The sequence below is a fragment of the Danio rerio genome, chromosome 25, assembly GCF_049306965.1.
Source record: "Danio rerio strain Tuebingen ecotype United States chromosome 25, GRCz12tu, whole genome shotgun sequence".
Lineage (NCBI taxonomy): Eukaryota > Metazoa > Chordata > Actinopteri > Cypriniformes > Danionidae > Danio > Danio rerio.
In genome coordinates this window covers 9322444-9349846 of record NC_133200.1, presented here as the reverse complement: position 1 = coordinate 9349846, position 27403 = coordinate 9322444, and the positions used below count along the sequence as shown (strand labels likewise).

The 27403-nt window shown below is 32.4% G+C and overlaps 1 long non-coding RNA gene and 1 other non-coding gene across 3 annotated transcripts; both read left to right on the top strand.

Annotated features, from left to right (window-relative positions):
• The first annotated feature begins 671 nt into the window (after positions 1 to 671).
• Positions 672 to 772, top strand: mir9-3 (microRNA 9-3). Its single transcript, NR_029997.1, has one exon. It is a non-coding gene; the product is annotated as a microRNA 9-3 (primary transcript).
• Positions 750 to 26787, top strand: LOC137489327 (uncharacterized). 2 transcript variants are annotated; one of them, XR_012400240.1, is made up of 3 exons: positions 750 to 805; positions 5012 to 5195; positions 26368 to 26787. It is a non-coding gene; the product is annotated as an uncharacterized lncRNA (long non-coding RNA). The 2 variants fall into 2 exon arrangements; XR_011008741.2 differs by having other exon boundaries at positions 5009 to 5195.
• Positions 26788 to 27403: the final 616 nt, after the last annotated feature.

Genomic DNA, 27403 nt, shown 5'->3' with positions numbered 1-27403 from the left:
AAGCCCTTAAATAAGCCATTTTATAACAATACAATTCAAATAAAAGTATAAAAAATACACAAACATTAGATTAATGTTACTTGAGCGGATTAAACATTTGGAATAATAATAACACATATTGTTTAATTGTTTTGAAATATTTAAATACACTTTAAACTGATATTTTAAAATAACTGTATAAAACCCTTTTGAGTAATAGTAACAAACATTGCCTAATAATACAGATATTATCAAACATCAATTTAAGTATTCAAACTGATTTTCTTTGCATTATGTAACAAATAATGTTTTGTTTCATTTTTTGTAACTTTTTTATGTCTTTATCGATAGATTATATAGATTTTAGTTCTATCTATCTATATATATATATATATATATATATATATATATATATATATATATATATATATATATATATATATATATATATATATATATATATTCTTAATCATAAATATGGAATGATTTAAACATAAATTGCTGTTTTAGCATAATATCATTAATAAACTAATTTCATGTTTTTTATTTCTAAACTTCATGTTTTTTTCTGCCATTTCTCTTGTCCTGTATATTTTTCTTGTTATTAATGTATTTAATAAAATGCTTGCATTTTCTTTGTAGATGTATTTCTGCAGAAGCAGAAAACCAACAGTGGGGCCTAATCATCTCTTTCAGGGGGTTGGTTTCTCTCTTTGGTTATCTAGCTGTATGAGTTATAACACTGTCATAAAGCTAGATAACCGAAAGTAGAAATAATTCCCAAAATCTTTGGAAGACAGCAAGAGAAAAGCAACTTTTGCCTCAGGTAATTTCATTAAATTTATTTGATTTTGCAGAATGTGACCAGATTGTCTTAAAGTTAGTTTTAAGAGCTTTCGGCTTTTCATTAAGTGTGTTGTATTTAGAAAAGTGTCAAAACACACTTTTAGGAATTTCTTTTGTTGCCCTTTATCAATTTTTGTTTGTAGATTTTAAAATAAAACACTTTATTTTTATGATTTTTCATAACAAATCCCCACTTCTCACATACATCAAACTACACAGTTTTATTCATATCTACATTTTGAAGTGTTTTAAAGCGCATTCTGCACATATATGGTACATATATACATGTAATATGCTTGATTATATGCAACATTTTGTTATAGAAAATTGTTTCTGCCTTATTTTCTAAATTATAAAGGGATAAAAAGAGATTCCCAAAATCATCTTTGAAAAAAAAAGCATTGACTCTAACGTGTCGAAAATTATTTTAAACAAAAATTGTGATGGAAATTAAACAAGAAATGTATGCAAATTAGTGCATGTTTAATTAGCATATTTAATCATAACATTATAGAAGCTACAAATATAGAGATATATCATTGTTTAAAAATACATATACATTTTTTTTATTTTAATATTTAAAAATAATTTTGAACATTAATAATTAAACAAAAATGATATGTATGTTTAAGTATTCAATAAATAATCAATGAAATAAAAAATAATTATAAAATAGATAGCTAATTAAAAAGAAATAAATACACTACATGGCATAATAAATGCATGCATTTGCAAAAGCACATGTGGCAAAACATATTGTAACAAATAACCTATGTTAGCTTAATTAATCAGGTGGGCATGGGTTTATTGTAGTATATTATAAAATTATATGTTTTGTATATTATTATAATATATTAGTATATTATTTTAGTATATTAGTATTTTTTACTATATTAGTATTTTTTAGTATATTATTATATTATATTAGTATATTATTTTAGTATATTAATATTTTTTACTATATTAGTATTTTTTAGTATATTATTATATTATATTAGTAAATTATTTTAGTATATTAATATTTTTTACTATATTAGTATTTTTTTAGTATATTATTATATTATATTAGTATATTATTTTAGTATATTAGTATTTTTTACTATATTAGTATTTTTTAGTATATTATTATATTATATTAGTATATTATTTTAGTATATTAGTATTTTTTACTATATTAGTATTTTTTTGTATATTAGTATATTATATTAGTATATAATTTTAATATACTATGGTATTAGTATATTAGTATACCCTGTCGCTTGCAGTGTCTGGCAGTTCTTCAGTTGTGCAAATCAAATTGTGCATTTATTTGGCAAAATTTCCATTCGCAAAAAGAATGTTTTTCTTTTCACATTTATTTCTGAGACTGTGATGTTGCAGATTTTCTCATACATTGAGCTGAGGGATCCTCTCAGTGGCTCAATGCTCAAAAGAGGCACTTGAGGGTTATTTGTCGGGCTCTGTGGCCTAAAGGGGGGCTCAGGCTCGTCCTGTAGGCCTATTTAGACTCTTTGTGCTGGATTTCCCCGTGTGAAAGGCAGAAACAATGGCAGCAGCGCAAACAGTTATTCATGCTCTGTATACACAGACTATCATGCTGAAATGGGGCCGTGTTTCATTCTTTAGGCTCGAGCCCTTGTTAGGGCAGGAATCCAGTGCAGTATGTAATGACACACAACTCTGGCTAATTGATCAGACTCAGTGGTGTGATTCATAGCTTTATAAGAATATTATGCTATGTAGTATATTAATTTATTTTTAATTAGCTGTCTATATTAGAATGATTTTCAGTGTAAATTAATATCTCAATATAACATTTTTGTTTAATTATTAATGTTTAAAATTATTATTTAAGTATTAAATGAGAAAATGTATATGTGTTTTTAAACATTTAAATACATATAATACATTATTATTATCATAAAAAAATTATAAAAAATAATAATTCTGGCAGTGTTTTCTTAAGTGAAACAAAAATCCCTTCTGTAAAAATCTTTGACTCTAAAATGTGCAAAAAAACAATATTAAACCTGACGATTTCATCCAGCGTTTATTTTTTTGTGTGCTTGAAAAAATATTCAAATTAGTCCATGTTTAATGATGTAATGCCTCATTTGCATATCTAAACCAAAAATGTAAACATGTCATACAAAAAACACTTAATGTAATCAATCGACACTACAGGCAAACAACAAAAACAACACCAACAATAATACTACTACTAACAATAATAATATTAACAATAATAATAATTAGTTCTTTTTGTATTTTGAAATTTATATATATTATATTAATATTGTAAATTTTATATTGTTAATATTATTATTTAACATAAAGTAAATATAAATTTAAAAATACAACAATATTTTTTTTATTAGAGTGTAATGGATTTAAATGTTAATATATTTTTTGCTGTATTACAAAATATGCTAATTAAGTAGGCAATAATTTGCATATATTTCTAGCACACAAATATATAAAAAATATACACACACATATACACACACATATACACACACATATACACACATACATATATAGTATTGTATTTCATTATTTTTCATTGTGTAAACAGCTCAAAACAAACCAGGAGTCTGTTGCCATGGCATCATCTTGGCAATAATAAGTGTTTTTGTTAATGATCCATTTTCATGCCTTCATGCTCTCTCTCTCTCTCTCTCTCTCTCTCTCTCTCTCTCTCTCTCTCTCTCTCTCTCTCTCTCTCTCTCTCTCTCTCTCTCTCTTTATCTTACTCTCTCTCGCTCTCAATTCAACTCAATAATAGCTTACAAATCTTACAAATATATTGCTAAAGCATTTCTAAAATTTACATAAAAGAGAACACATTTAAATAAAACAAACACAGTAAATAGTAGTAATATATATATATATATATATATATATATATATATATACACACACACACACACACACACACACACACACACACACACACACACACACACACACACACACACACACACACACACACACACAAAAACAAAAACAAAAAATTTATTCAGTTTTCTTTTTCTTTTTCTTTTTGGCTTATTCCCTATTAATCTGGGGTCGCCACAGCGGAATGATTTGCCAACTTACCTTCCAGTTGCAACAAATCACTTGAAAACACACAAATATGGACAATTTAGCTTACCCAATTCACCTTTACCACGTCTTTGGATTGAGGGGAAACCGGAGCACCCGAAGGAAACCCCTTGCGAATACAAGGAGAACATGCAAACTCCACACAGATAAGCCAACTGATCCAACTGGGGCTCGATCCAGCAACCTTCTTGCTGTAAGGCCATTGTGCTACCCACTGCGCCACCATGACGCCCAAAATATAAAAAATATATATTATATTATTCATTCATTCTCTTTTCGACTTAGTACCTTTATTAATCAGGGGTCACCACAGCAGAATGAACCGCCAACTTATCCAGCCTGGGCTCGAACCAGCAATCTTCTTGCTGTGAGGCGATTGTGCTACCTACTGCTGCCCTATTATTCATATATATCAATAAAAATAGTCTATAAATCTCTCTCTCTCTTTCAGTGTGTTATACTCCCTCTCTCCACTCACCTTTCACATGGAGTCTAACCTCCATCCACAATATGCCACAAAACATTAAGACAGCGTTGTCAATTTTGACATTTGGGGCTTTTTTGTCTCTTCATAAAGTGTTTTTATCAGTCTAATGCGAAGAAAACATGCAAAATACACACATTTTTTTGCCAAACCTCATCAATTTGTGTCTGTAGATTTCAATACAATACACATTTTAAAGGCTGCTTTCTCAAAATGATTTATTTTTCATGCATTGAGTCATAAATCTCCACTTCAGCAGCTCCTACATACAAAATCTGCACCGTTTTATTCACATCTATATATTTATCTATGTATTTTGAAGGATTCTATAGAGAGAGATACTGTCATAACAAATTATGCATAAATAAAAACAACATTCAGACCCAAAAATGTTGATATTTCCCCCCCTGGCTGTTTCCAGTACTTTCTACTGACTCTAATATGAAAAATAAAAGACAAAAATAATATTTGTGTGCTAGAATTATATGCAAATTAGCGCCTAGTTAATTAGCATATTTTGTAATACAACAAAAAAAAATGTATGTAATCAATTAACTGCGAAGTACGCTGATTATAACGAGTCCACATTTTTAGCAGTGTCTAAAGGCACCGCTGTCAGAGAAACACAGAGAGGATCCCGGCTCCTTCCGTTTGCCACCCAGAGTCCCGGTGCCATCTGTACAGTGTGCCAGCGGCGCCACAAACCCTCACGCGGCTCCGGGAGGCCATCTTGACGGAGATCTTCACACCAGGAGCTAAGATGGCTGGACTGGCACATGAGGTGAGCTGCATCATGGTCTTTATTTGTGCCCGTGTGAGTGTGTGTGTGAGTGTGTGTGAGTGTGTATTATCATTATCGCCCTCTTCATTTGCCCCCCTCTGCTCAAGCTGATCTGATCTATCTAGACTAATTAGCGGAGGGTTTTGGCGAGGAATGGGGGGTTTAGTGAAGAAAATAAATGAACTGGCAGCGACTGGAGCACCGGCTGCCATCTTTCTTTGTTAAAGCTGCTCTGTGTCTCGCTCGTATATTAACACAGACATCAGTGTGTTCGTTAAGGGCAAAATTTAGATTCAGTGACGAATACTGTACAATTATGGACATCTCATTGTCCCTCAGTTGTTTTAGGGTGTATGTTTGTAATTTTAAATCTGTGCTTATAATTGTCTGATGATTCTTATGATTTATTATAATTTAATTGTTTTATAACTTATTTAAAATTAGCTTTGTTTAAAATAAGAATATTGTGTTGTATGTATTTGCATTTGTATAGAATAAATAATAAAACTAATATTAATAAAATAATAAATGATATAATATAAAAATTATTTTATAAAAATATATATAAAATAAATATAAAATAAAAAATATTAAAAATAATTTTTTTTTATAATTTAAAATAGATTTAAATATTATATACACACACATACACACACACACACACAATGCACAGCATAACTGTACTACCCCATTTTAAAATGAATATTTTTCTCCATTTTTTAGTGAATATAGGCATGTATTTTGGTGCAATTAAACAAAACAAATTTATTAAACAGATATATTTATTAAAATATTATTGTAGTCACCAAACATATTAAGAAATTGAAAGATAATACAAATAAATTCAATCAAAACTATGCAAAAAAATAAAAAATAAATAAATCCAACATACAAAATTTCTACAAAATGTTAAAACTTTTTTCTTCTCTTGATTCCCCCCCCCCTTTTTTATTTTTATTTGTATTTAATATTTTTCAAATGTTAAATATAATCTCCAGATTTTGTTTAAGTATTGACTAATCTAATGTAAATGCACAAATATAATAGTGTATAGCTTCCTATTAAAAATATTGATTTAAAAGAGAGATTTGTGAGGGGTGCACTCATATATGCTGAACACTGTATATGTACAGTTAAAGTCAGAATTATTATTAGCCCCCCGTTGAATATTCTTTGTATTTTAAACCATGCAAATATTAAATAAATAATAAATTAATTTAAATAATAATATAATTTATTTAAAATTTGCATTGCTTAAAATACAATGAATATTTTGTTGTATATATTTTCATTTGTATAGAAAAAAATAATAAAACTAATAATATAATAACATTAATTAATAAATAATGTTATATAAATATTTATATAAACAATTAGATACAATTAATTATTTATGCAAAATAAATAATAAATATACACACACACAAAGTCCATAATATTTACTTGGTTACACAATTAATATTTACTTTTATTTATTAAATAACTTTTTTACAGATACATTATATACATTTATGCATTTATATAAACATTATATATACATTTTGTTTATGAAAGTCATAGATAACAACAAATTTTAAGGCGTTATAAAGTCAAATTACTGTGAAATGTTTATCTGGGTCAAAATGAAAACAAATATACACTTAAATTTAAGCTCACAACAAAAATATAAGATTTTTACATAAATTCAGAACAGCATATATGAATAAACCCCTCTTTTTCAGTAATGTTTTTTACAGAATGCTTTACAATATTATATTTGTGTACATACATTAAATTAGTCCATACTGAAGCTAAATCTGGTGCTAATGAAAAAAGAAAAAGTTGTCGAAAAAAATGTGGAGTTCGAATTTACATGACAGGGAAAATTATTAAATAAAAGGTGCAAAAATCTTTTTTTTTTTTGCAATATTTCCTGTTAATAACTGTATTATCTTTATATTTCCAAAGATGTTTGGTGACTAAAACACTATTTTAATAAATATATTTGTTTATTAAATCAGTTTTGCTCAAATGCACCAAAATATATTACCTACACTGTAATAAAAATCCTGGTTGCCTTAAACTTTAAAGCTGAATCAAATTAACCTTATGAATCTATTGAACTTATATCATGTTAAATTGACTTAAAACAGCTCGCGCAACTTTTGATTAACATAATTAACTTATAGTTTGATACGTTACAGTGAACTAAAAACATGACTAATTGATTATTTACAGTGTATATTCAATGAGAAATGGATAAAAATATAAATATTCAAAATGCTGAGCATTGTATTTATACATTATTTCACCCTTATTCTGTCATTTTATGTTCACAAAAGTTATATATAGTACTTTTATTTTAATTTTAATAAGAATTATCAAACATTTATAGGTCCAATTAGATATTTTCATGACTATTCTTGTGCTGGTTCCTGCAGTAAGGTCATCAGCATTCAGTCTGATGCCCCTATAGACGTGAAGGATGGTGTTGCGCTCTTGTTTTTGTCCTTTACATTCCCCACAAAAAGAGGAGTGTACTTCTATAGCGGCCTTATTTACAATTCAAATCTTTCCTTAAAGCTCATAGTTTGTAGCTGAGGACGGATAACGAACGAGAGCTGGAGGATGAAAAGGAGAAAATAAGCAAAGCAGGGCTGCTAATGAGCGGCGCTAAGCTGAGATCCTCTTGACACACATATACAGTGAATGAGACGGAGCTCTGCTGGCCTGGTTAAACACACACACACACACACACACACACACACACACACACACACACACACACACACACACACACACACACACACACACACACACACACTCGCACCATATCCTAGCATTCTCTGAGAAACAGACCCTTCTGTATTCACTGAGATGTACTGAGCTTTTTACTGTTTCAGACGTTTACAGGTCATTTTTCATGGCTAATTATTCAGCCAGAATGGTCAGATTTTGGGCTTTTTGACTTTTCATGAAGTGTTTTTGCTCCAAATGCATTGCAGACGACCTTTTTGTTTTCCTGCTTTTGATAACTGGAATATTAGTACTGTACAAAAGCATCTATCACACATAAAACAAATCAAAAGAAGTCAAAAATAGCTATCAAATCTTATATTGGAACACTTTTCACATATATATTCATATTTGAGTCTCTCTTTATTCCAGACACTAGGTCCAACAGTGTAAAAGACAGACAAATACAGTACAAACCACACAATAAACATTAGAAAAAGAGAGTTATGACAATATTTCATTAAAGGTGACTGATAAATACATTCATATACACTCAAAAATATATTAAAAAGGTATTAATCGTGAAATTTACCAGCTATTTCTTTAAAAAAAAGTGAAATTACAGTGTAGATGTTGTATTTTTAGCTGCATTACTTAAATAATAATGCCTATAAGTCATTTTCACATGGAATATATAAATAATATACAAAATAAATGCTGTTTTGCATTGCTTTATAATAATTTCCCTTATTTAATCAAACTAATTTGAACCTAAAAAAGCATTTCTTTGTTATTAATTGTGAAATTTACCAGACATTTTAATAATAAAGTGAAAAATACAGTGTAGGTAATGTGTTTTTTCATCTGCAGTGCTTAAATAATAATATTTTAAAATAATTTTCACATAAAACATATAAATAATATAGAATATAAATGCTGTTTTGCAATGCTTTATAACAATTTCCCTAATAAAATCAAACTAATTTGAAGCTAAAAAAAGCATATTATTTGTTAATAATTGTGAAGATTATCAGCCATTACTTTAAAAAAGAGTGAAATTACAGTAAAGATGTTGTATATTTTAGCTGCAAAACTTGTGTAATATTACCTAAAAGTCATTCATTCATTCATTTTCTTGTTGGCTTAGTCCTTTTATTAATCCGGGGTCACCACAGCGGAATGAACCGGCAACTTATCCAGCAAGTTTTTATGCAGCGGATGCCCTTCCAGCCGCAACCCATCTCTGGGAAACATCCACACATTCACACATTAGGGACAATTTAGCCTACCCAATTCACCTGTACCACATGTCTTTGGACTGTGGGGGAAACCGGAGCACCCGGAAGAAACCCACGCGAACATGCAAACTCCACAGAGAAACGCCAACTGAGCCGAGGATCGAACCAGCGACCCAGCGACCTTCTTGCTGTGAGGCGAACGTGCTACCCACTGTAACAATTTCCCTTATAGAATCAAACTAATTTGAACCTAAAAAAGCATATCTTTGTTAATTATGAAATTTATCAGCCATTTATTTAAAATAGTGAAAATATGCAGTGTAGATGTTGTGTTTTAGCTGCAATACTTGAATATTAATACCTAAAATCATTTTCACATAAAATATCTAAAGATATATACAAATAAATGCTGTTTTACACCGCTTTATAACAATTTCCCTATAGAAGCAAACTGATTTGAACCTAAAAAAAGCATTTTCTTTGTTATTAATTGTAAAATTTACCAGACATTTCTTTAAAATAGTGAAAATTACAGTGTAGATAATGCATTTCTAGCTGCTATACTTGAATAAGCATAGATTTATTCAATTATAGAATCAAACTAATTTGAAACTGAAAAACCTTTTCTTTGTTAGTAGTTATGACATTTACTGGCACTTTCTGTTTTTACATGCAACAAAAACTGACAACTATTTGGGCATTAATCACACATAACATAAACCATGAATAGTCAAAGAACATACAGATTATTTTACGTTACTTTACCGCACATCACTTTATATTAAACCTCAAAAATCTAACAATGACACTGCAGGCAAAAACAGCTCTCAATTTTGACATTTTGGGTTTTGACTTTGAATAAAGTCTTTCAATCTTCTATTACTGTACAGAAAATGTCCAAAATACACTTAGGTGTATTAAGTGTTTCTTTAATTGCACTTTATCAATTCGTATCAATAGATTACAATTAGAATGCATATTTTTTTAAGGTTGTTTTTCCCAAACTAATCTTCACTTTCTCAGCTCTTACTATTACAATTTTTTATTTATATCTAATAATAAAAATAATATCAATAATTAATTCATTTTATTTAGCTTAGTCCCTTTATTAATCAGGGGTCGCCTTATCCAGCATGTGAACTTATCCAGCATGTATTTTACGCAGCGGATACCCTTCCAGCTGTAACCCATTACTGGGAAACACCCATACACACTCATTCACACTCATACACTATGGACAATTTAGATTACACAATTCACCTGTACCACATGTCTTTGGACTGTGGGAGAAAACCCAAGCAAACTCCACACAGAAATGCCAACTGACCCAGTAGAGGCTCGAACCAGCGACCTTCTTGCTGAGGCAACAGCACTACCTACTGCGCCATCGCGTCGCCTAATAATAATAATAATAATAATTATTATTATAATAATAATAATAATAGTAATAATTCCGGCAGTTTTTTCTTATTAAGTGATACAAAAATCCCTTCTGTAAAATCCTTTGACTCTAAAATGTGCAAAAAACAACAACATTAAATCTGACGACTTTATCCAGCGTTCAATTTTTTTGTGTGCTTAAAAAATATTCAAATTAGTGCATATTTAATGATATAATGCCTCATTTGTATATCTAAACCTAAAATTTCAGAAAACATGTCATACAAAAAAAAAGCACAATGTAATCTGCAAAAACAGCTCTCAATTTTGAAAATTTGGGTTTTCTCGTATCATTCGTATCATTTTTGTCAGGAGATGTCAATCACAATGCATATTTCTAAAGGCTGTTTTCTCCAAACTATTTTTTCTCTTTCTCTGAACTATAAATCTTCACTTTAGCAGCTCTTATACTAAACTACAGTTTTATTCATATCTAATAAGATTATTAATAATAATAATAATCATAATTACTATTATTATTATTATTATTATTATTCTAGCAGTGTTTTAAGTTATACAGAATTCTCTTCAAAATATTGAAATTAGCACATATTTAATGATGTAATGGCTCATTCGCATATCTAAACCTAACATTTTAGAAAACATGAAATAAGAAAAACACTTAATGTATTCGATCAACACTGCAGACAAAAACAGCCGAATTTTGACATTTTGGGCTTGACTTTTAATAAAGTGCTTTGATCATTTTTATTGTACATTAAACATCCAGAAAACATTTGTAAGTGTTTCTTTTACTGTACTTTACCAGTTTCTATTGATTTTGTTAGTAGATTTCAATTACAATGCATATTTCTAAAGATTGTTTTGTCCAAACTATTTTTTTCTCTTGCCCTGAGCTAAAAATCTCCACTTTAGCAGCTCGTACATCAAAATAGTTTTATTAATGTCTTAAAAAATGTATAATAATGATTCTGGCAAGTGATAAAAGAGATTCCAAAAATCCCTTCTGTAAAAACCTTTGACTCTAAAATGTGCAAAAAACAAAACAAAACAATTTTATACCTGACGATTTTGTTCAGCATTTAAATTTTTGTGTGCTTGAAAAAATATTCAAATTAGCGCATATTTAATTATATAAGGCCTCATTTGCATATCTAAACCTAACACTTAAAAAAATGTGTCATACAAAAAAGACACAATGTAATCGATCAACACAGCAAGCAAAACAGCTCTCAGTTTTGACGTTTTGGGTTTTGACTTTTAATAAAATATTTTAATAAAATTTTTTTGTACAGAAAACATCCAAAATATGCTTTTAAGTGTTTCTTTAATGACACTTTAACAATTCGTATCAATTTTGTCAGTATGTTTCTATCACAATGCACATTTAAAGGCTGTTTTGTCAAAAATAGATATTTTTTTCTCCTGCACTGACTTATAAATCTTCACTTTAGCAGCTCTTATACCAAACTACAGTTTGATTCATATCTAATAATAATAATAATAGTAATAGTAATAATTCTGGCAGTGTTTTCTTATAAGGCGATACTAAAATCCATTCTGGAACCTTTGACTTTAATATGTGCAAAAAAAATCACAACAATTTTAAACCTAAAGACTTCATCCAGTGTTCAAATTTGTGTGTGCTTGAAAAAATATTAAAATTAGCGCATATTTAATTATATAAGGCCTCATTTGCATATCAAAACCTATAATTTTTCAAAAGCATGTATACAAAAAAAAACAACCTCTTAATGTCATGGATCTCCTGGACAAGTGTGGTGAAACTATGAGTTGATTTGAAAGCGTGTTCACCTGCAGTGTCTCTGAATGTGCGACTCAGGCTGGCAGCGGGTCGAGGGTTCGGCTGGTATGAGGAGCGCCAGCAGCTGCAGCGGAGAGCGTGGCTTTAATGAACAGAACGTGCTGTCGGCCATTAATATTCTGTCCCGCTGGACTCAATGGAGGCCCCCTGCTTCAGGACGAGCTCCCGTTCCCATCATTGTGAGTGCGTGTGTGAGAGCGAGGGGGCAGGGTGAGAACCAGACGCCAGCAGACGCTTATGCAGATCATTCAGCCTTTGTGTTAATGTGTGTGTGTGTGTTTACAGACGCCACCTGATCATCTTCATTAGCTCGCATGTAGTGTGTCTGAGTCTGAGTCTGAAGATGCGTGAAGTGTGTTTGTGTGTCGCGCACTAATGTGACACACAGCAGGTCAGCTAATACAGTAGTTCATAACGTACTTCTACAGTTGATTGATTACATGATAAATCGCAAACATGTCTTTGTGATAGAAGTTGAAGAAATGTTAGGTTTAAACATGTAAATGAGGCCACATTTAATTAATTAGGTATGCGCTAATTTGCATACATTTATAGCACAGAAGTTGGATGAAGTTGGGTTTGAAAATCTCGTTTTATTTTTGCAGATTTTACAAAGAGGATTTGGGAATCTCTTTTTATAACTTCATTATTCATAAAACACTGAAAAAGTTAATAATAAATTATATATTTATATATTGATGTTATCTAAAATAATTTTATTAAATATATATTATATACAGTGCATCCAGAAAGCATTCATAACGCTTCACATTTTCCACATATTTTTTATGTAACTGCCTTATTCCAAAATAAATTAAATTCAAAATAAAAAAGCTGAAGAATCACATGTACATCAGTATTCACAGCCTTTTCTCAATACTTTATTGATGCACCTTTGGCAGCAATTACAGCCTCAAGTTTTTTTTAAATATGATGCCAAAAGCTTGGCACGCCTGTCTTTAGGAATTTTCGCCCATTCCTCTTTGCACTACCTCTCAAGCTCTATCAGGTTGGATGGGAAGTGACGGTGTACAGCCATTTTCAGATCCCTCCAGTGATGTTTAATAGGATTTAGTTCTGGGCTCTGGCTGGGCCACTCAAGAACATTCACTGAGTTGTTGTGAAGCCACTCCATTGATATTTTGGTGGTGTGCTATGGGTCATTGTCCTGCTGGAAGATCATCCTTTACCCCAGTCTGAGGTCAAGAGCTCTCTGAAGCAGGTTTTCATTCAGGATGTCTCTGTACATTGCTGCATTCATCTTTCCCTCTATCCTGACTAGAAAAACATCCCCACACATCTGGTCACTCTACCATACAGGCCTGATTAATGGATTGCTGCACAGATGGTTGTCCTTCTGTAAGGTTCTCTTCTTTCCACAGAAGAACGCTGGAGCTCAGATAGAGTAACCATCGGGTTATTGATCACCTTCCTGACTAAGGCCCTTCTCCCTCGATCACTCAGCTTAGATGGCCGGCCAGCTCTAGGAAGAGTACTGATGGTTCCAAACATCTTCCACTTACGGATGATGGATGCCAATGTGCTCATTGGAACTTTCAGAGCAGCAGAAATGTTTCAGTAACTTTCCCCAGCCTTGTGCCTCGAGACAATCCTGTCTCAGAGGTCTACAGACAATTCCTTTGTCTTCATGCTTGGTTTGTGCTTTGACATGCACTGTCAACCATGGGACCTTATATAGACAGGAGTATGACTTTTGAAATCATGTCCAATCAACTGAATTACAACAGGTGAGCTCCAATTAGGCTGCTGAAACATCTTAAGAACAATCAGTGGTAACAGAATGTACCTGAGCTCAATTTAGAGCTTTACGGCAAAGGCTGTGAATACTGATGTACATGTGATTTTTCAGGTTTTTATTTTTAATAAATTTGCAGCAATTTCAAAAAAATGTTTGTCCACATTGTCATTATGTGGTATTGTGTGTAGAATTTTGAGGAAATAAATTAATTTAATCGATTTTGGAATAAGGCTGTAACAAAAAAAAGGTGTAAAAAGTTAAGCGCTATGAATACTTTCTGGATGCACTGTATATATATATAAATATATATATATATATAGATATATATATATATATATATATATATATATATATATATATAGTTGGGTTTTGATATGCAAATGAGGTATTATTTGATTAAACACAGATGTCATAAAATTTGATGTATACATATTATACTATGTTTGTGTGTTTGGTGGAATAATATACATTAAAAATCCCCAAAATCATAAATTATGTCTGATTTAGATCAAGTCACTACAGTATATAACAAAATATCAAACATTAATTACTTGTGTACTAATGAAGTACACAAATGCACTTTTATTTTTGATCATTTAGATTTTTATTGCGTTCATTTCAACATTTACATGTAGATTCAGGATACACAGCGCTTTTTAAACTGGATATACAAAACTATGGAGCAAAAGAATCCAGAGAGGAGAAGAAAAAATAAATGAAGTAAAAATACAGTTAATTTCTCAAATCAAAGTATAATAAAATAAACAAAAGTATAATAAAATATTTTAAAATAAATTAAAGTAAATAAAAAAATTAAGGACTCAAATTCTGTCAATGTGGTCATAAATGATAATCAAATTACAGTGTAATCATATAAACTCTTATATAAACAGGTACAATTATAAAAACAAACAGTTTCCTTGCACATCATTTTGCTAATGCATTTATTCCTATATTTCTTTATAGTTTGACTTTTGTATTCAAAAGCTTTTTACCTCCACTAAATATCATATACTGTCCTGTCAGTGTAAGAAACAATATATGAATGCATCTGCAGTGTGTCACTGACCGAAGTGAAGATCTCAGTGTGTGCAGATCGAGGAAAGACGCCTCTGTCTGCTGATGATGGAAATGCTATCAGCCTCGTGATTTGCATGTGTCATAATGAAGGTCATACAGACATCAGAAGTAGCAACCAGCAAACAACAAACACTCTTCAAATTCACAAAGAGGCACAAAACAGAACTGATAATAATATGGTGATAAACGTATGAAAGCGGCTGAAGGAAATTAGAGAGGGTTTGTAGTTGCGATGGATTAACTGGCTGGAGATGTGAGTAAACCACACATCTGTAAACTCACTTCTTGGACACACATGAAGAGGGACAATTATTAACTTTATTGGTGCATTTATTTATTGAGCTTCAGCAAATCTGAAGGTCGCTGGTTCGGGTCCTGGCTGAGCCAGTTAACATTTCTGTCTGGAGTTTGAATGTTTTCTCCATCGTACAATATTCTTCAAAATAGATTGTTTTTGGTTCAACAGAAGAAAGAAATCCGTAAAATTTCAGAATCACTTGAGGAAATGGTGAGGATACTATCTCTTTAAAGCAGTAGTTCACTCAAAGTTGCATGCTGTGAACTGTTGTGATCTGGTTCAGGGATATTCACTGAAGCTGGGCTAGAAATGTTGTAAATAATATTCAGTTTCTTGCACAGTTTGATGGCTTTGCTTCATAAGACCTGATCATCAGGTATTAATTTTGTATTGCCTCTGTGTTTTTTCTCAAAATCTCAGTCAAAGATTTCTCAAAATAACAAAGAACGACAGTTTCAGGTAAAAATCATCTTTAATGCTCTTCTGAAAGTAACTACTTCTTGATCACTTTCAAGAATCATAAATTGATAGCGAATCTTTAAAACTTTATTATACTAAACAAAAATTCAATGCTAATGTCTTTGATGGCTAATGGTCATAAAAATGGGCTTGACACATAGGGCTCTATTTTGACGGTCCATGCGCAGAGCGCAAAATGCAGGGCGCAAACACTTTCAGGGCGTGTCAGAACGCAATTTTGCTAATTTAAGGACGGGAAAATCCGCTTTGCGCCGTGGCGCATGGTCTAAAAGGGTTGAGTTTATTTTCTTAATGAGTTATAGGTGTGTTTTGAGAATAAACAATTCAATTAGTCTATAAATAAATAATTTTGTTTGTTAAGCGCAAATATTCGTTTCAAAACTATTTCTAAATTCAGTTCTAATTTCCCACAAACGAATAAATGAACAATAATAACGAAGTGTGCTCAAAAACCTGAGTTATATCCTAAAACACATGCTGTGCCCCATATGGTCTAAAACATGCAGGAGGACAAATCTAAGCTTGTTTTTAATAAAACAAATATAAATATGGATATAATAAATAATACTGCTAATAATAATAACATTATGCAAAAGCAAATTGTTATGAATGAACTGAAAAAGCCTCCTAAGATGAAGAAGACATAATAGCAGTGATTTTTCATATTTATGTAGGCTAGAAAATATTGTTTTGTAATATTTTAATCCTTTATATTTATATTCCATATCTATTCTTATTATATCCGATATATATCCTTAATATTTAAATTTTTTCATATGTAAAGATATTTGCCTATTGCTCTCTTGTGTGTATTAAGCAGTGTGTAAGCGAGGCGCAACTCTGCGCCGGAGTTTAGACCGGGTTTGTTTTGGTCTAATAAAAAAATATATTTTAGTTTCTCAAAATAGCAACGCGCCAGCCTTCCTTTTTAGACCAGAACGCCTTTGGGTGCACAAATGAGCGCTAATGCATTTGCTATTTAAACAGCGTAGCGCAACGCCTCAAAACGACTTTTGCGCCAAGCTGAAACTAGCAAAAGACTACTGCGCCACGCCTTGCGCCACATTGCGCCCGGTGTATGATAGGGCCTATAAGCATTAGACCAAAGAACTAACAGAACTGAGAGCTGTATACAGTACGCACTGCACATCCTTGCCCAATAAAAATACAATTTTCGTTCAAATATCTTGCTCAAACCTTTGGCTTATAGTGTCATATACATGATTTCTGAAATGAACGGTAATCTTCCACTGAGGTTTATTTTAATGGGATGACCTCAAACTGCATGATGTAAAATATAATAATAATGCTAATTTTAAATGTACCTCCTATTTTGCCTTCAGACTCTAATAGTACGTTCCTCTGACCTAATTAAAACCCACCACATAGATATTAATAAAACGTTAACTCTTTAATGTGTTTGACGTGTGTACTGCGATAAGACGATCTTAGCATGTAAAATAATGTATTTTATTTATTTATCAATTTCAGACCAAAAATCAAGGTAAAAAGTCTCAATATTGCAGGATAATTTGAGTATAAATAAAGTTATGATAATCAAGCATTGGCAGTAATCAGCTGCTTCATTCAGTCAAATATGATTGATTTTGTATTTAATCTGATTTTTTCCATCAAACGTTCATCAGTTGATGCTCTGCTGGACTGTAGATAATCATCAGATTTCTTATGGAGAGCTGGATTAACACAAGCGTCTATCTGTTGTATCTGTTAACACAGTCTGCTAAGATTAAATCAAGATCATGTCTGCTGTATTTAGGTCAACAGCCAAGAGCAAAAGTCTGGCGTCTTTATCTGTCTTTGGCTGTGTGCTGTTAAACTGGGCTAAAGTCAGAGTGTATCTGCTCAAAACAGCAACAAGAGATTCTGGAACAAGTTCTAAAGTTATGAATAGTGTTTAAAACATGAATAAAGTGAATGTATTGTAAAATAAATGCTGATAGTGTAAAATACTATTTTAAAAAATAGCAATACTTCTGTTTATAATTATTAATTTATAAGCTGTCTTGTGTATTTTCGTACATTAAAAGGAATAAAAAGGAACAAAATATATAAATGGTCGACAACAGGTTATATGTAAACAGTATATATGACTGTAAATGTACAGGTTACCCGTACATATGTTTTATTTATTTTGTAAAGTATTACAATTATTATTAAGTAAATAGTCTGTTTTAGTTGTGGGCTTGAGTAAAACGCAACCTAAAAACAACCAAATATCAACGTCTGATGATTTTACAGCTTGACATTGTGTGGAAGTTACCACTTTGACTTCTATTAGACGTTGCATTTTGGTTTCCATACCTGACGAATAAATGTCAGTATCTGACGTCAATAAGATTTAAGATGTTGGCTCGACGTTGGATTTTGGTCACTTTTTAACACAACCTAAAATCAATATTCAATATCAAATATCAATGTCTAATGATGTTACAGCTTGACATTGTGTGGAAGTTACAACACAATCTCACGGCAATTCGTAACTTTTTCATTTAGTGGCTAATTCGTATGAATTCGTATGATCTAATTTGTACAATTTAGTACGATTTGCTTATCCCCCAATGACGGTTGGGGTTAGGGGTGGGTTCAGGTGCCACGCCTCCTTTTTAAAATCGTACCATTTCGTACGACTGAACTCGTACGAATTTGTAAGAATTAGCCACTAAACTGGCTAAACGTAAAATACTTACGTTTTCTCGTGAGATCAGGCTGGGAAGTTACCACTATGATGTTTAGCAGATGTTAGATTTTGGTTTCCATACCTGACGAATAAATGTCAGTATCTGACGTCAATAAGGTTTGAGATGTTGGCTCGACGTTGGATTTTGGTTACTTTTCAACACAACCTAAAATCAACCAAATATCAATGTTTAATGATGTTACAGCTTGACATTGTGTGGACGTTACCACTATGATGTATATCAGACGTTGGATTTTGGTTTCCATACCTGACGAATACATGTCCGTATATGACCTGAATATGATGTTGGCTCGACGTTGGATTTTGTTCACTTACCAATGCAACCTAAAAACCAAATATCAACATCTAACAATGTTACAGCTTGACATTGTGTGGACGTTACCACTATGATGTATATCAGACATTGGATTTTGGTTTCTATACCTGACGAATAAATGTCAGTATTTGACATCGATATGATGTTGGCTTAAGATGCTGGCGTGATGTTGGATTTTGGTTACTTACTAACGGCGCAAACTAAAAACAACCAAATATCAACATCTAATGATGTAACAGCTTGACATTGTTTGGACGTTACCACTATAATGTCTATCAAGCGTTGGATTGTGGTTGCCATACCTGACGAATAAATGTCAGTATTTGACATCAATATGATGATGGCTTAAGATGTTGGCTTAACGTTGGATTTTGGTCACTTACTAATGCAACCTAAAAACAACCAAATATCAACGTCATTTGACGTCTGTAACTAGAGGACTGACAGACAACAGAGTTCGGATCCACATGCAGGTTTATTGAGGCAGTCAGGCAAGCAACGGTCAACACGGGTGCAAACAGATGTATGTACGCAATGCAGAAACGTAGTCAAAATAACAGGCGAGATGTCGGAAGGCAGGCAGCAGACAGGTTACAAAAAGACAAAGTTGGCGGGGGTTAAAACTCGGAAAAACAAGACAAGAAAAACCCATTGTAATGTCACTTATGCCTAGTTCAGACTGCGTGATTTTAGCCCCGATTTTGGCTCGCCGACAGGTTTTGAGAAATCGCCGACAAATGCCTGAAATCACAGGCAAATCGCTGCTCATGCACGTGAGTGACAATCACACAGTATGAACGATCAAAGACGCAATCTGAGAGAATCGCCGATGAGTCGCCGATGCCTCTGAGATATTTGGCGTGCTAAATATCTGGAGCTGTCGGCGATTAAAATCATGCCGATTGAATTGAGTTTTGACTGAAAATAACATCAGCCATCGCCTACAGCCAATGAGAGAGCAGCTTTCACTTGTGTGTGCGTGTGTGTATACCTGCAACAGGCCAGCGAGAGAAGTTAAAAGCACTCTTTTTCTGTTTATTTGGACCCACGAAATGGAGGAAAAACTAGTGGAGGTTTGACAGGACTCAGAAGCAACCGTGTCTGTTCGACGTTTACAGAAAGAAATTAGTTTATTATCAACGTTGAGGAGGAATGGCTAATTCCCTTTAAACCCAGGTGAGCAAACATGTACATGTTCTACCCCATTAAAGGCTTCTTTCTCATTATGTAGTTAATAACAAAAGATATACTACATGTTTTTGGCTGTGAGACGTAGTTTGGACGAAGTTGTCGACGATTCTTCTTATAGTAAAGTCATGCAATGTGAATGTCCATGTCGCCGAACCATCTTGCAGTGTAAACAAAGCAGCGACGAAACGCCAGCCCAGATAGTCATGCAGTGTGAAAACATCTGTGACACGACTACTTTGAAAATCATGCAGTCTGAACTCCGCATTAAAGTAAACAAGACTCTGTGACTGGAGCGAGTGTGTGTTGCTTAAATAGCGTGTGCAATCAGTCAGAATGAGGAACATGTGTGTGTGAGCGGAGTGCATGTAGGAAAATGTAGTCCATAACATGGTGGACTTGTAGTCCGTAAACAATTGTGAGTGTATTCCAGTGATCTATAGAGTTTAGATCACTGATGATCATGACAACGTTGTTATTGCATTTCAAAATAACGTATATTGAATTTTAGTTACCCGACATCACAACTTAGCTAACAAAAGTTATCTAAAAAAGCTCCATTAAAAAAATCAGGGATAATACACCAAATGTTGATTTCATAACTCCTCTAATGTTAAAACGTTGGTATTGTGTTGTTAAAAAGTAATATTCAGTAATTTTATGCGAAAAAATGCTCCTTAATAACAACATTTTTATTTTAAATTGGGATGAAATGTGATTAGTAGCTTGAAAAAATGAATCAGTCGTGTTTTACTCAATTACAGAACTAGTTTGAAATATATGGATTATACCAAGGATCAATGAAATTTGTCAAATGTACTATGAATCCATCATGTGCCATTCAAGTCAATGTAGGTCAAGCCTAATCTTACTCTCTAAGTCCAACTTTGGTTAAGAACTAATCCATCAAGCAGCCCGGATCTTAAAGATCTTTAAAGAAGTACAGACAGAAATTCCTCCATCCACGCTTTTTATGATTACTGTACGAGGAAACCCTAAAGATGAGCCTCGCAGCAGAAGAAGCTCACGCCAGGCACTTGACCTCATTTTTGAGTCTGATTTTATTCGTTGTTCAATTTCTTCTGAGACAAAGCCAGCGCGTCATCCTCACTAGTGTGCGTAGGGTTGTTTCCGATTTAATCACTGGAAATGTGCATTAGCAGAAGTGTTGATTAAATTAGCAGAGTGCTGAAAAGATGTTTATAGTTTATTTATTAGGGCCGCTCATTAGATGATGCAAAGCGCATGTAACCCTTGAGGCTCGTGAGTTTAATTGAGCCTCTGTGGTGAAAATAAAGACAACAGACGATGGTAGACACTTCTTAAAAAACAGATGGAAAAGGACTAAAACCTGCCAAACTTATGTCCTATTTTTCGTTTGTGGAATGTTAAAGCAAAACCATTGTTTTTTTATTGTCAACAAATACAACAGCTAATAGAATTGCTGCATACACAAACATTTATTCATGATGATATACTGGCATGTACATTTACAAATTAGGGTTAGTTTTTGAAGTTTATTGGCTTTGAACTTTTTGGGTTTTACAATGTACAGAATTTGGAGGGTTTATTGAATATGTGGGAGCAGGGATGCTAAAAAACTTCCTAAAAAGCTAAATGAATTTTTTTTTTCATTTTTAGTATGAGTATTGAATAAAATATTGAATAAAAATATATGATATTTTCAGCATCATATATAGATATTAAACCAAAATCAATTTGTTAAAATAATAACACTCAATCCTTTCAACAATTTAATGATAAGATTTTCAACCACAGACAATAATAAATTGATTATATTGAATGTGTTATTGGCAGTAGGTAGTGATGTCGCATCACAGCAAGAAGGTCGCTGGTTCGAGCCTCAACTGGGTCAGTTGGCATTTCTGTGTGGAGTTTGCACGTTCTCCCAACGTTTGCGTGGGTTTCATCAGGGTACTCCGGTTTCTCCCACAGTCCAAAGACGTGGTACAGGTGTATTGGGTTGGCTAAATTGTCGGTAGTGTATGAGTATGAATAAATAAATATGAAAATAAACAAATAAATAAATATGCAAATAAATAAACATGTAAAAAATAAATATCCAAATAAACAATTAAATAAATATACAAATAAATAAACATGTAAAAAATAAATATGCAAATATACAATTAAATAAATATACAAATAAATAAACATGTAAAAATAAATATGCAAATAAACAAATAAATAAATATGCGAATAAACATGTAAATAAATAAATGTGCAAATAAATAAACATGTAAATAAATAAATATGGAAATAAACAAATATGCAAATAAACAAATAAATAAATATGCAAATAAATTATTAGATGAGTAAATAAATCCATAAATTCATGCATAATTAAAACAATGAATGAATATGCAAATATATAAATAAATGAGTGAATAAATCCAGAAATTCCTACATCAATAAAATAATGAATAAATGTGCAAATACATATGCAAATGAACAAATAAATAAATATTCAAATAAATAAATAACTATACAAATAAACAAATAAATAAATATTTAAATAAATAAATAAATATGGAAATAAATAAATAAATAAATATGAAAATAAATGAATAAATATGCAAATAAATAAATAGATGCGTAAAGGAATCCACAAATTCCTGCATAAATAAAAATATAAATTAAAAGTACAGGCAGGTAAATAAATAAATTACACAAATGTTTTTATTTATTTGTGTAATTTGTTTAATTATTTACCTGCCTGCACTGTTAATTATTTAAACATTTATTCATGCAGGAATTTGTGGATTTATAGATACATTTATTCATTTATTTATTTGCATATTTATTCATTTATTGTTTTAATTTTGCAGGATTTTGTGGATTTATTTACTCATTTATTTATATAACTGCGTATTTATTAATTGTTTTTACAGGTTTCGTCCTCCATAATCTTAATCATCAACCCTGCTTTTTAATTTTATTATTTGCATTATTTGAGTGGAGCTCATCCACAGCTTTTAGGTGCATCTTAGCATCTCCATTCAACATTTTTCCCACATTCATTGATCGAAACACAGCCTATGAAGTCAAGTTCAAGTCCACAGATGTCTAGACTGTGTCTCTCTTTACATTCAGGGGCTCTGTTTGCCCTTTGACCTCTGTGTAAGTTGCTATGGAAGGGCGGTTTGTGGGTTCAGCAATGTAGTCGTGAATGGACCGGTCTGTCAGGCCTGTCTAGTGACGTCCCCCCTTGCCCCGCCTCTCTCCGCAGCTGGGCACAGTCCCGGAGCCTGGGAATCTCCCAGTTCACCCCCCATCGACAACCAGTCTAGCCGTACCCTCACCCCGCCATCTGCACGCCCGTCCCAAACCCAGACTCCCCTAAGCACAAGCTGTAATTGCGATAATGCATATGTTTCTATGCACCGCTCTGTAAACACAAATGGAGATCTGCCAAGTTGTCGTAATTGGTCGGCGATGCTCTGAAGGTGTGTGTTGCTGGAGATTTACTGTGTGTAAGAATGTGTGTGTGTGTGTTGGGCAGCAGCAGAGGGTATAATAAAAGGAGTCATTTGCATAAGCTGCATGGAGCCCAAAGAGGGTGTTTGGGAGGAAAACAACGCGATAGAGAAAGGACAAATCCTACGGCAAGAGAAAAGGCGAGAGATTTTGGGAGGGAGAGGGGGTGAAATTAACAGAGAAAGACTTGAAGCGGCTCCCCCGTGGTAATGAAAGGATGGGGAAGCTCTATGCATAATATTTGAACACTGTGACAGAGCGCTCTTACACTGTTTACAAAAGCTCATTGAGGAGCAGAGCGGGAGATTGATTACGGATCGTTTGTTTTTCGCCTTCGATGAGAGCGGAGCATGTGAAAATATCAAAATTGTATCACCGTCTCTGCGGCCTGCTTCTGTGTGAAGCCTGTTTTTAAATTTGAGGAGTAGCATTTGCCTAATTTAGCCATATTGTTGGTGGATTTTATATGAGAAAGCATAGATATTTATATTAGATGTCTCACACTGTTGTCGTCTATTGGAAGGAATGTGTCAATAGAGCCGCCATTTTAGTACAGGGTAGCACTCCTTTGAAATAAATGTGGGACCAATGTGCAGTGAAGGACTGGCTATCTGGAGCCATAGATATATACACATATATACATATATCCATGATTGGGAGTTTTCCCGGTGGTCTGTGTGCAAATATTTTCTAAATTATAATTGTACATCACTTTTCTATATCGATAAGTGACCGCACAGACTTTTCCATCAAAGAGTGTGTGTTTGTGTGCATGGAAATGTATTATCCACCATCCTGTTAAATTTGCTCTGATTCGTGTCCTGAAACACACACACCCTCTCCTGCTTTCACTTCTAATTCTAACAGAGGGAGTGATTCGTTTGTGAATGAACCTCTGTTAGAAACGATTCAAGCAAACCATTGATATTTCTACGTTTTAATGTGCACATTCATCTTTCTGATCTAAATAGTAAATAACATTTGTAATATTCAATAATTTAGGGTGGAAAGTATTCACATTGAGGCGCAGGCACTGTTATGTTATCAAGCACCTTTATGGGCTCTATTTTAACGATCTAGGTGCAAAGTCTAAAGCGCATGAAAGCATTAAGGGCATGTCCAAATTTACTTTTGCTATTTTAAGAACTGAGAAATACACTCAGCGCAGTCATGCATGGTCTAACAGGGTTGTGCTTATTCTTTTAATGAGTTATGGATGTGTTTTAACAATAATGTGCATTAAACCAATCAGAGTCTGGTCTCCCTTTCCATATGAGAGTCAGTTGCGTCGTGCCATGGCCCATTTTTTGTTTACATAGCAGACTTTTTAAGTAGAAAAACTGAACCCTTCACAAGCAAGAAATTAGTTAAACAGACCATTTGCAGCATGAGGATATAGAACGAGCCTCTTCCATTTGACCTCTTTACTGTTTCTTTACTTTTACTCTTTTACTTTAGTGGATAAGGAAACGGTGTTGTACGCACTCCACTGAAGACATTCATTAGCCTGCTTATTTAGTTTGTTTTTCAAGCGCAAATATTTGTTTCTAAATTCAGTTTTAATTTCCAGCAAACTAATAAATGATCAATAGTAAAAAAACTGAGTTATATCCAAACAAACTATTATATTGTGTTTATCCAAACACACGTCCTATTCTTATGCCCTATATGGTGATGCATACGTCTCCAAAACCCAACAGGTGGACAAATCTAAACTTGTTTTTAATAAAACAAATATAAATATGCCTATTATAAATAATGCTGCTAATAATAATAACCTTATACAAATGCAAATTGTCAAAAATATTCTGAAAAAAGGCATAGAGGCATGAAGAATGGATGGAAGTGGTGGTTTTTATATCTATGTAGTAAATAACCATTTTTTACACAATTTATTCCTTTATTTTTTTTCATAGGTAAAGATATTTGTGTATTGCTGTGCATGCATTTAGTTGGTCAATGGCACAGTCTATTTCAGTTCCTCAAAATACAACGCGCCAACAATGTGCCTTAACACTCCTCCTTTCTAGACCGGCACACCCATGAGTCCACAAAGTAGTGCAAATCGATTTGCTACTTAAACCATGTCATAAAAATAAGGGTTGCCCTGGTCTGAAAATAGCAACCAATCGCGACAGACACGTCTTGCACCATATGTCTATGATAGGTTGTATGATAGTAACTAGCCGTTACTTCACTTAGGAGATAATAATACAAGTTTCTGGCACCGCAGCGTCTTGTTGTCATATTTTATTTACATTGTTAGCTGATTCTATTCAACAAAACTAGCATAAGCGTAGTATATATTGTGAGTTGGTGATACTTTACCTAATGGTCAGTGTGTGACTGTATTATCATGTATAACGTTGAGCACAAAAGTTTGTAAAATCATAAAAAAAACGAAATCTTGCCTATGAAATGTTCTGCCTTTATGCTTTGTTTTCTCATTATTACACCAGTACAAAGTCCAGGATCTTCAGATTGGCTTTAGTCTCGACTAGTTTGGTTGTATGACTTTTGTTTTGGGAGCACTGTATAAATATGGTGGCAGTATTCATATGGGATATAGTGTATATATCTATGTGTGAAGAAAAAAAAAACAGTTTGAGAAATCAGGGATGTAATGCTCCTCTTTTGTTTGTGTCTCTTTTACAGATGTGGACTGAACATTAAGAAATCATGTCAGGGCAATGGAAACTGAAGCTCCTGAGGAATGATGAGTGCGAATGCTATTCGTCTTTATATATTGCATAAACAATTAGCTGTACTGTATTAGATTGTGTTATTATCCGCAGCATGTGACTCATAAGATGTTCATTGCTTTTTATTTTATATTATGTGTTTTGAAAATATGTTTTAAGGTTGTATTTTTTATTTTAAATGAATTGTTTTTGTCCTGGATATATTATATTCTTTGTATACATTTTATATAGTACATTTGTAGCTACCAAATGTGTCTGACTATATTTTTCTATACATTTTCTTTGTATATTTGTAGCTACCAATTGTATATAATATCAATTTGTTTGTTTGTTTTTTAATATATTATCTATAAATAAAATGTTTCTAATAGGCTATATGTTGTCTTTCATTGTTTGTTAAATAAAAAACTCATTCAAACATTCAAACTCAATGATTCAAACATGAGCGATTTGACTATGAATATGAACAGGGTATCTGCAGGGTCTTAAAAAGTCTTAAATCCACTGAAATATTGTGTTGTAGGTCTTAAATCATTTTAAACAGGTATTATTTTCCAATGTCCATGTAAAGCTTTTCCAATCCACCCAAAAACTAACAATATATTTCAATAAAACTTTCAAGAAATGTTCATTTATTAACTCTATTTACTTATTAAAATGGTTTAATGATCTCGCTTACAAGTTTTTAATGTTTTGTTAAGGTGTTAAATTGGCCATTAAACAAATATTTGGCCTTTTACCTTGTGTAAAGGTCATTATGGTCTTAAAAAGGTCTTAAATTTGACTTGAAACCTATAGAAACCCTGCGTGAAGCTTTGTATTTGACTGGATCTTGTTATTTTAAACCTGGCCAATGAGTGTAGACTTAATTATTAGTTCATAATTATTAGTTCATTGACGATTGGTTGTGTACATAAAAGCTTTGTTAAACATCGAAAAGCAAAAACCGATTTGAAGACATGTACGAAAAGGTATGCTATGGGGTTTAT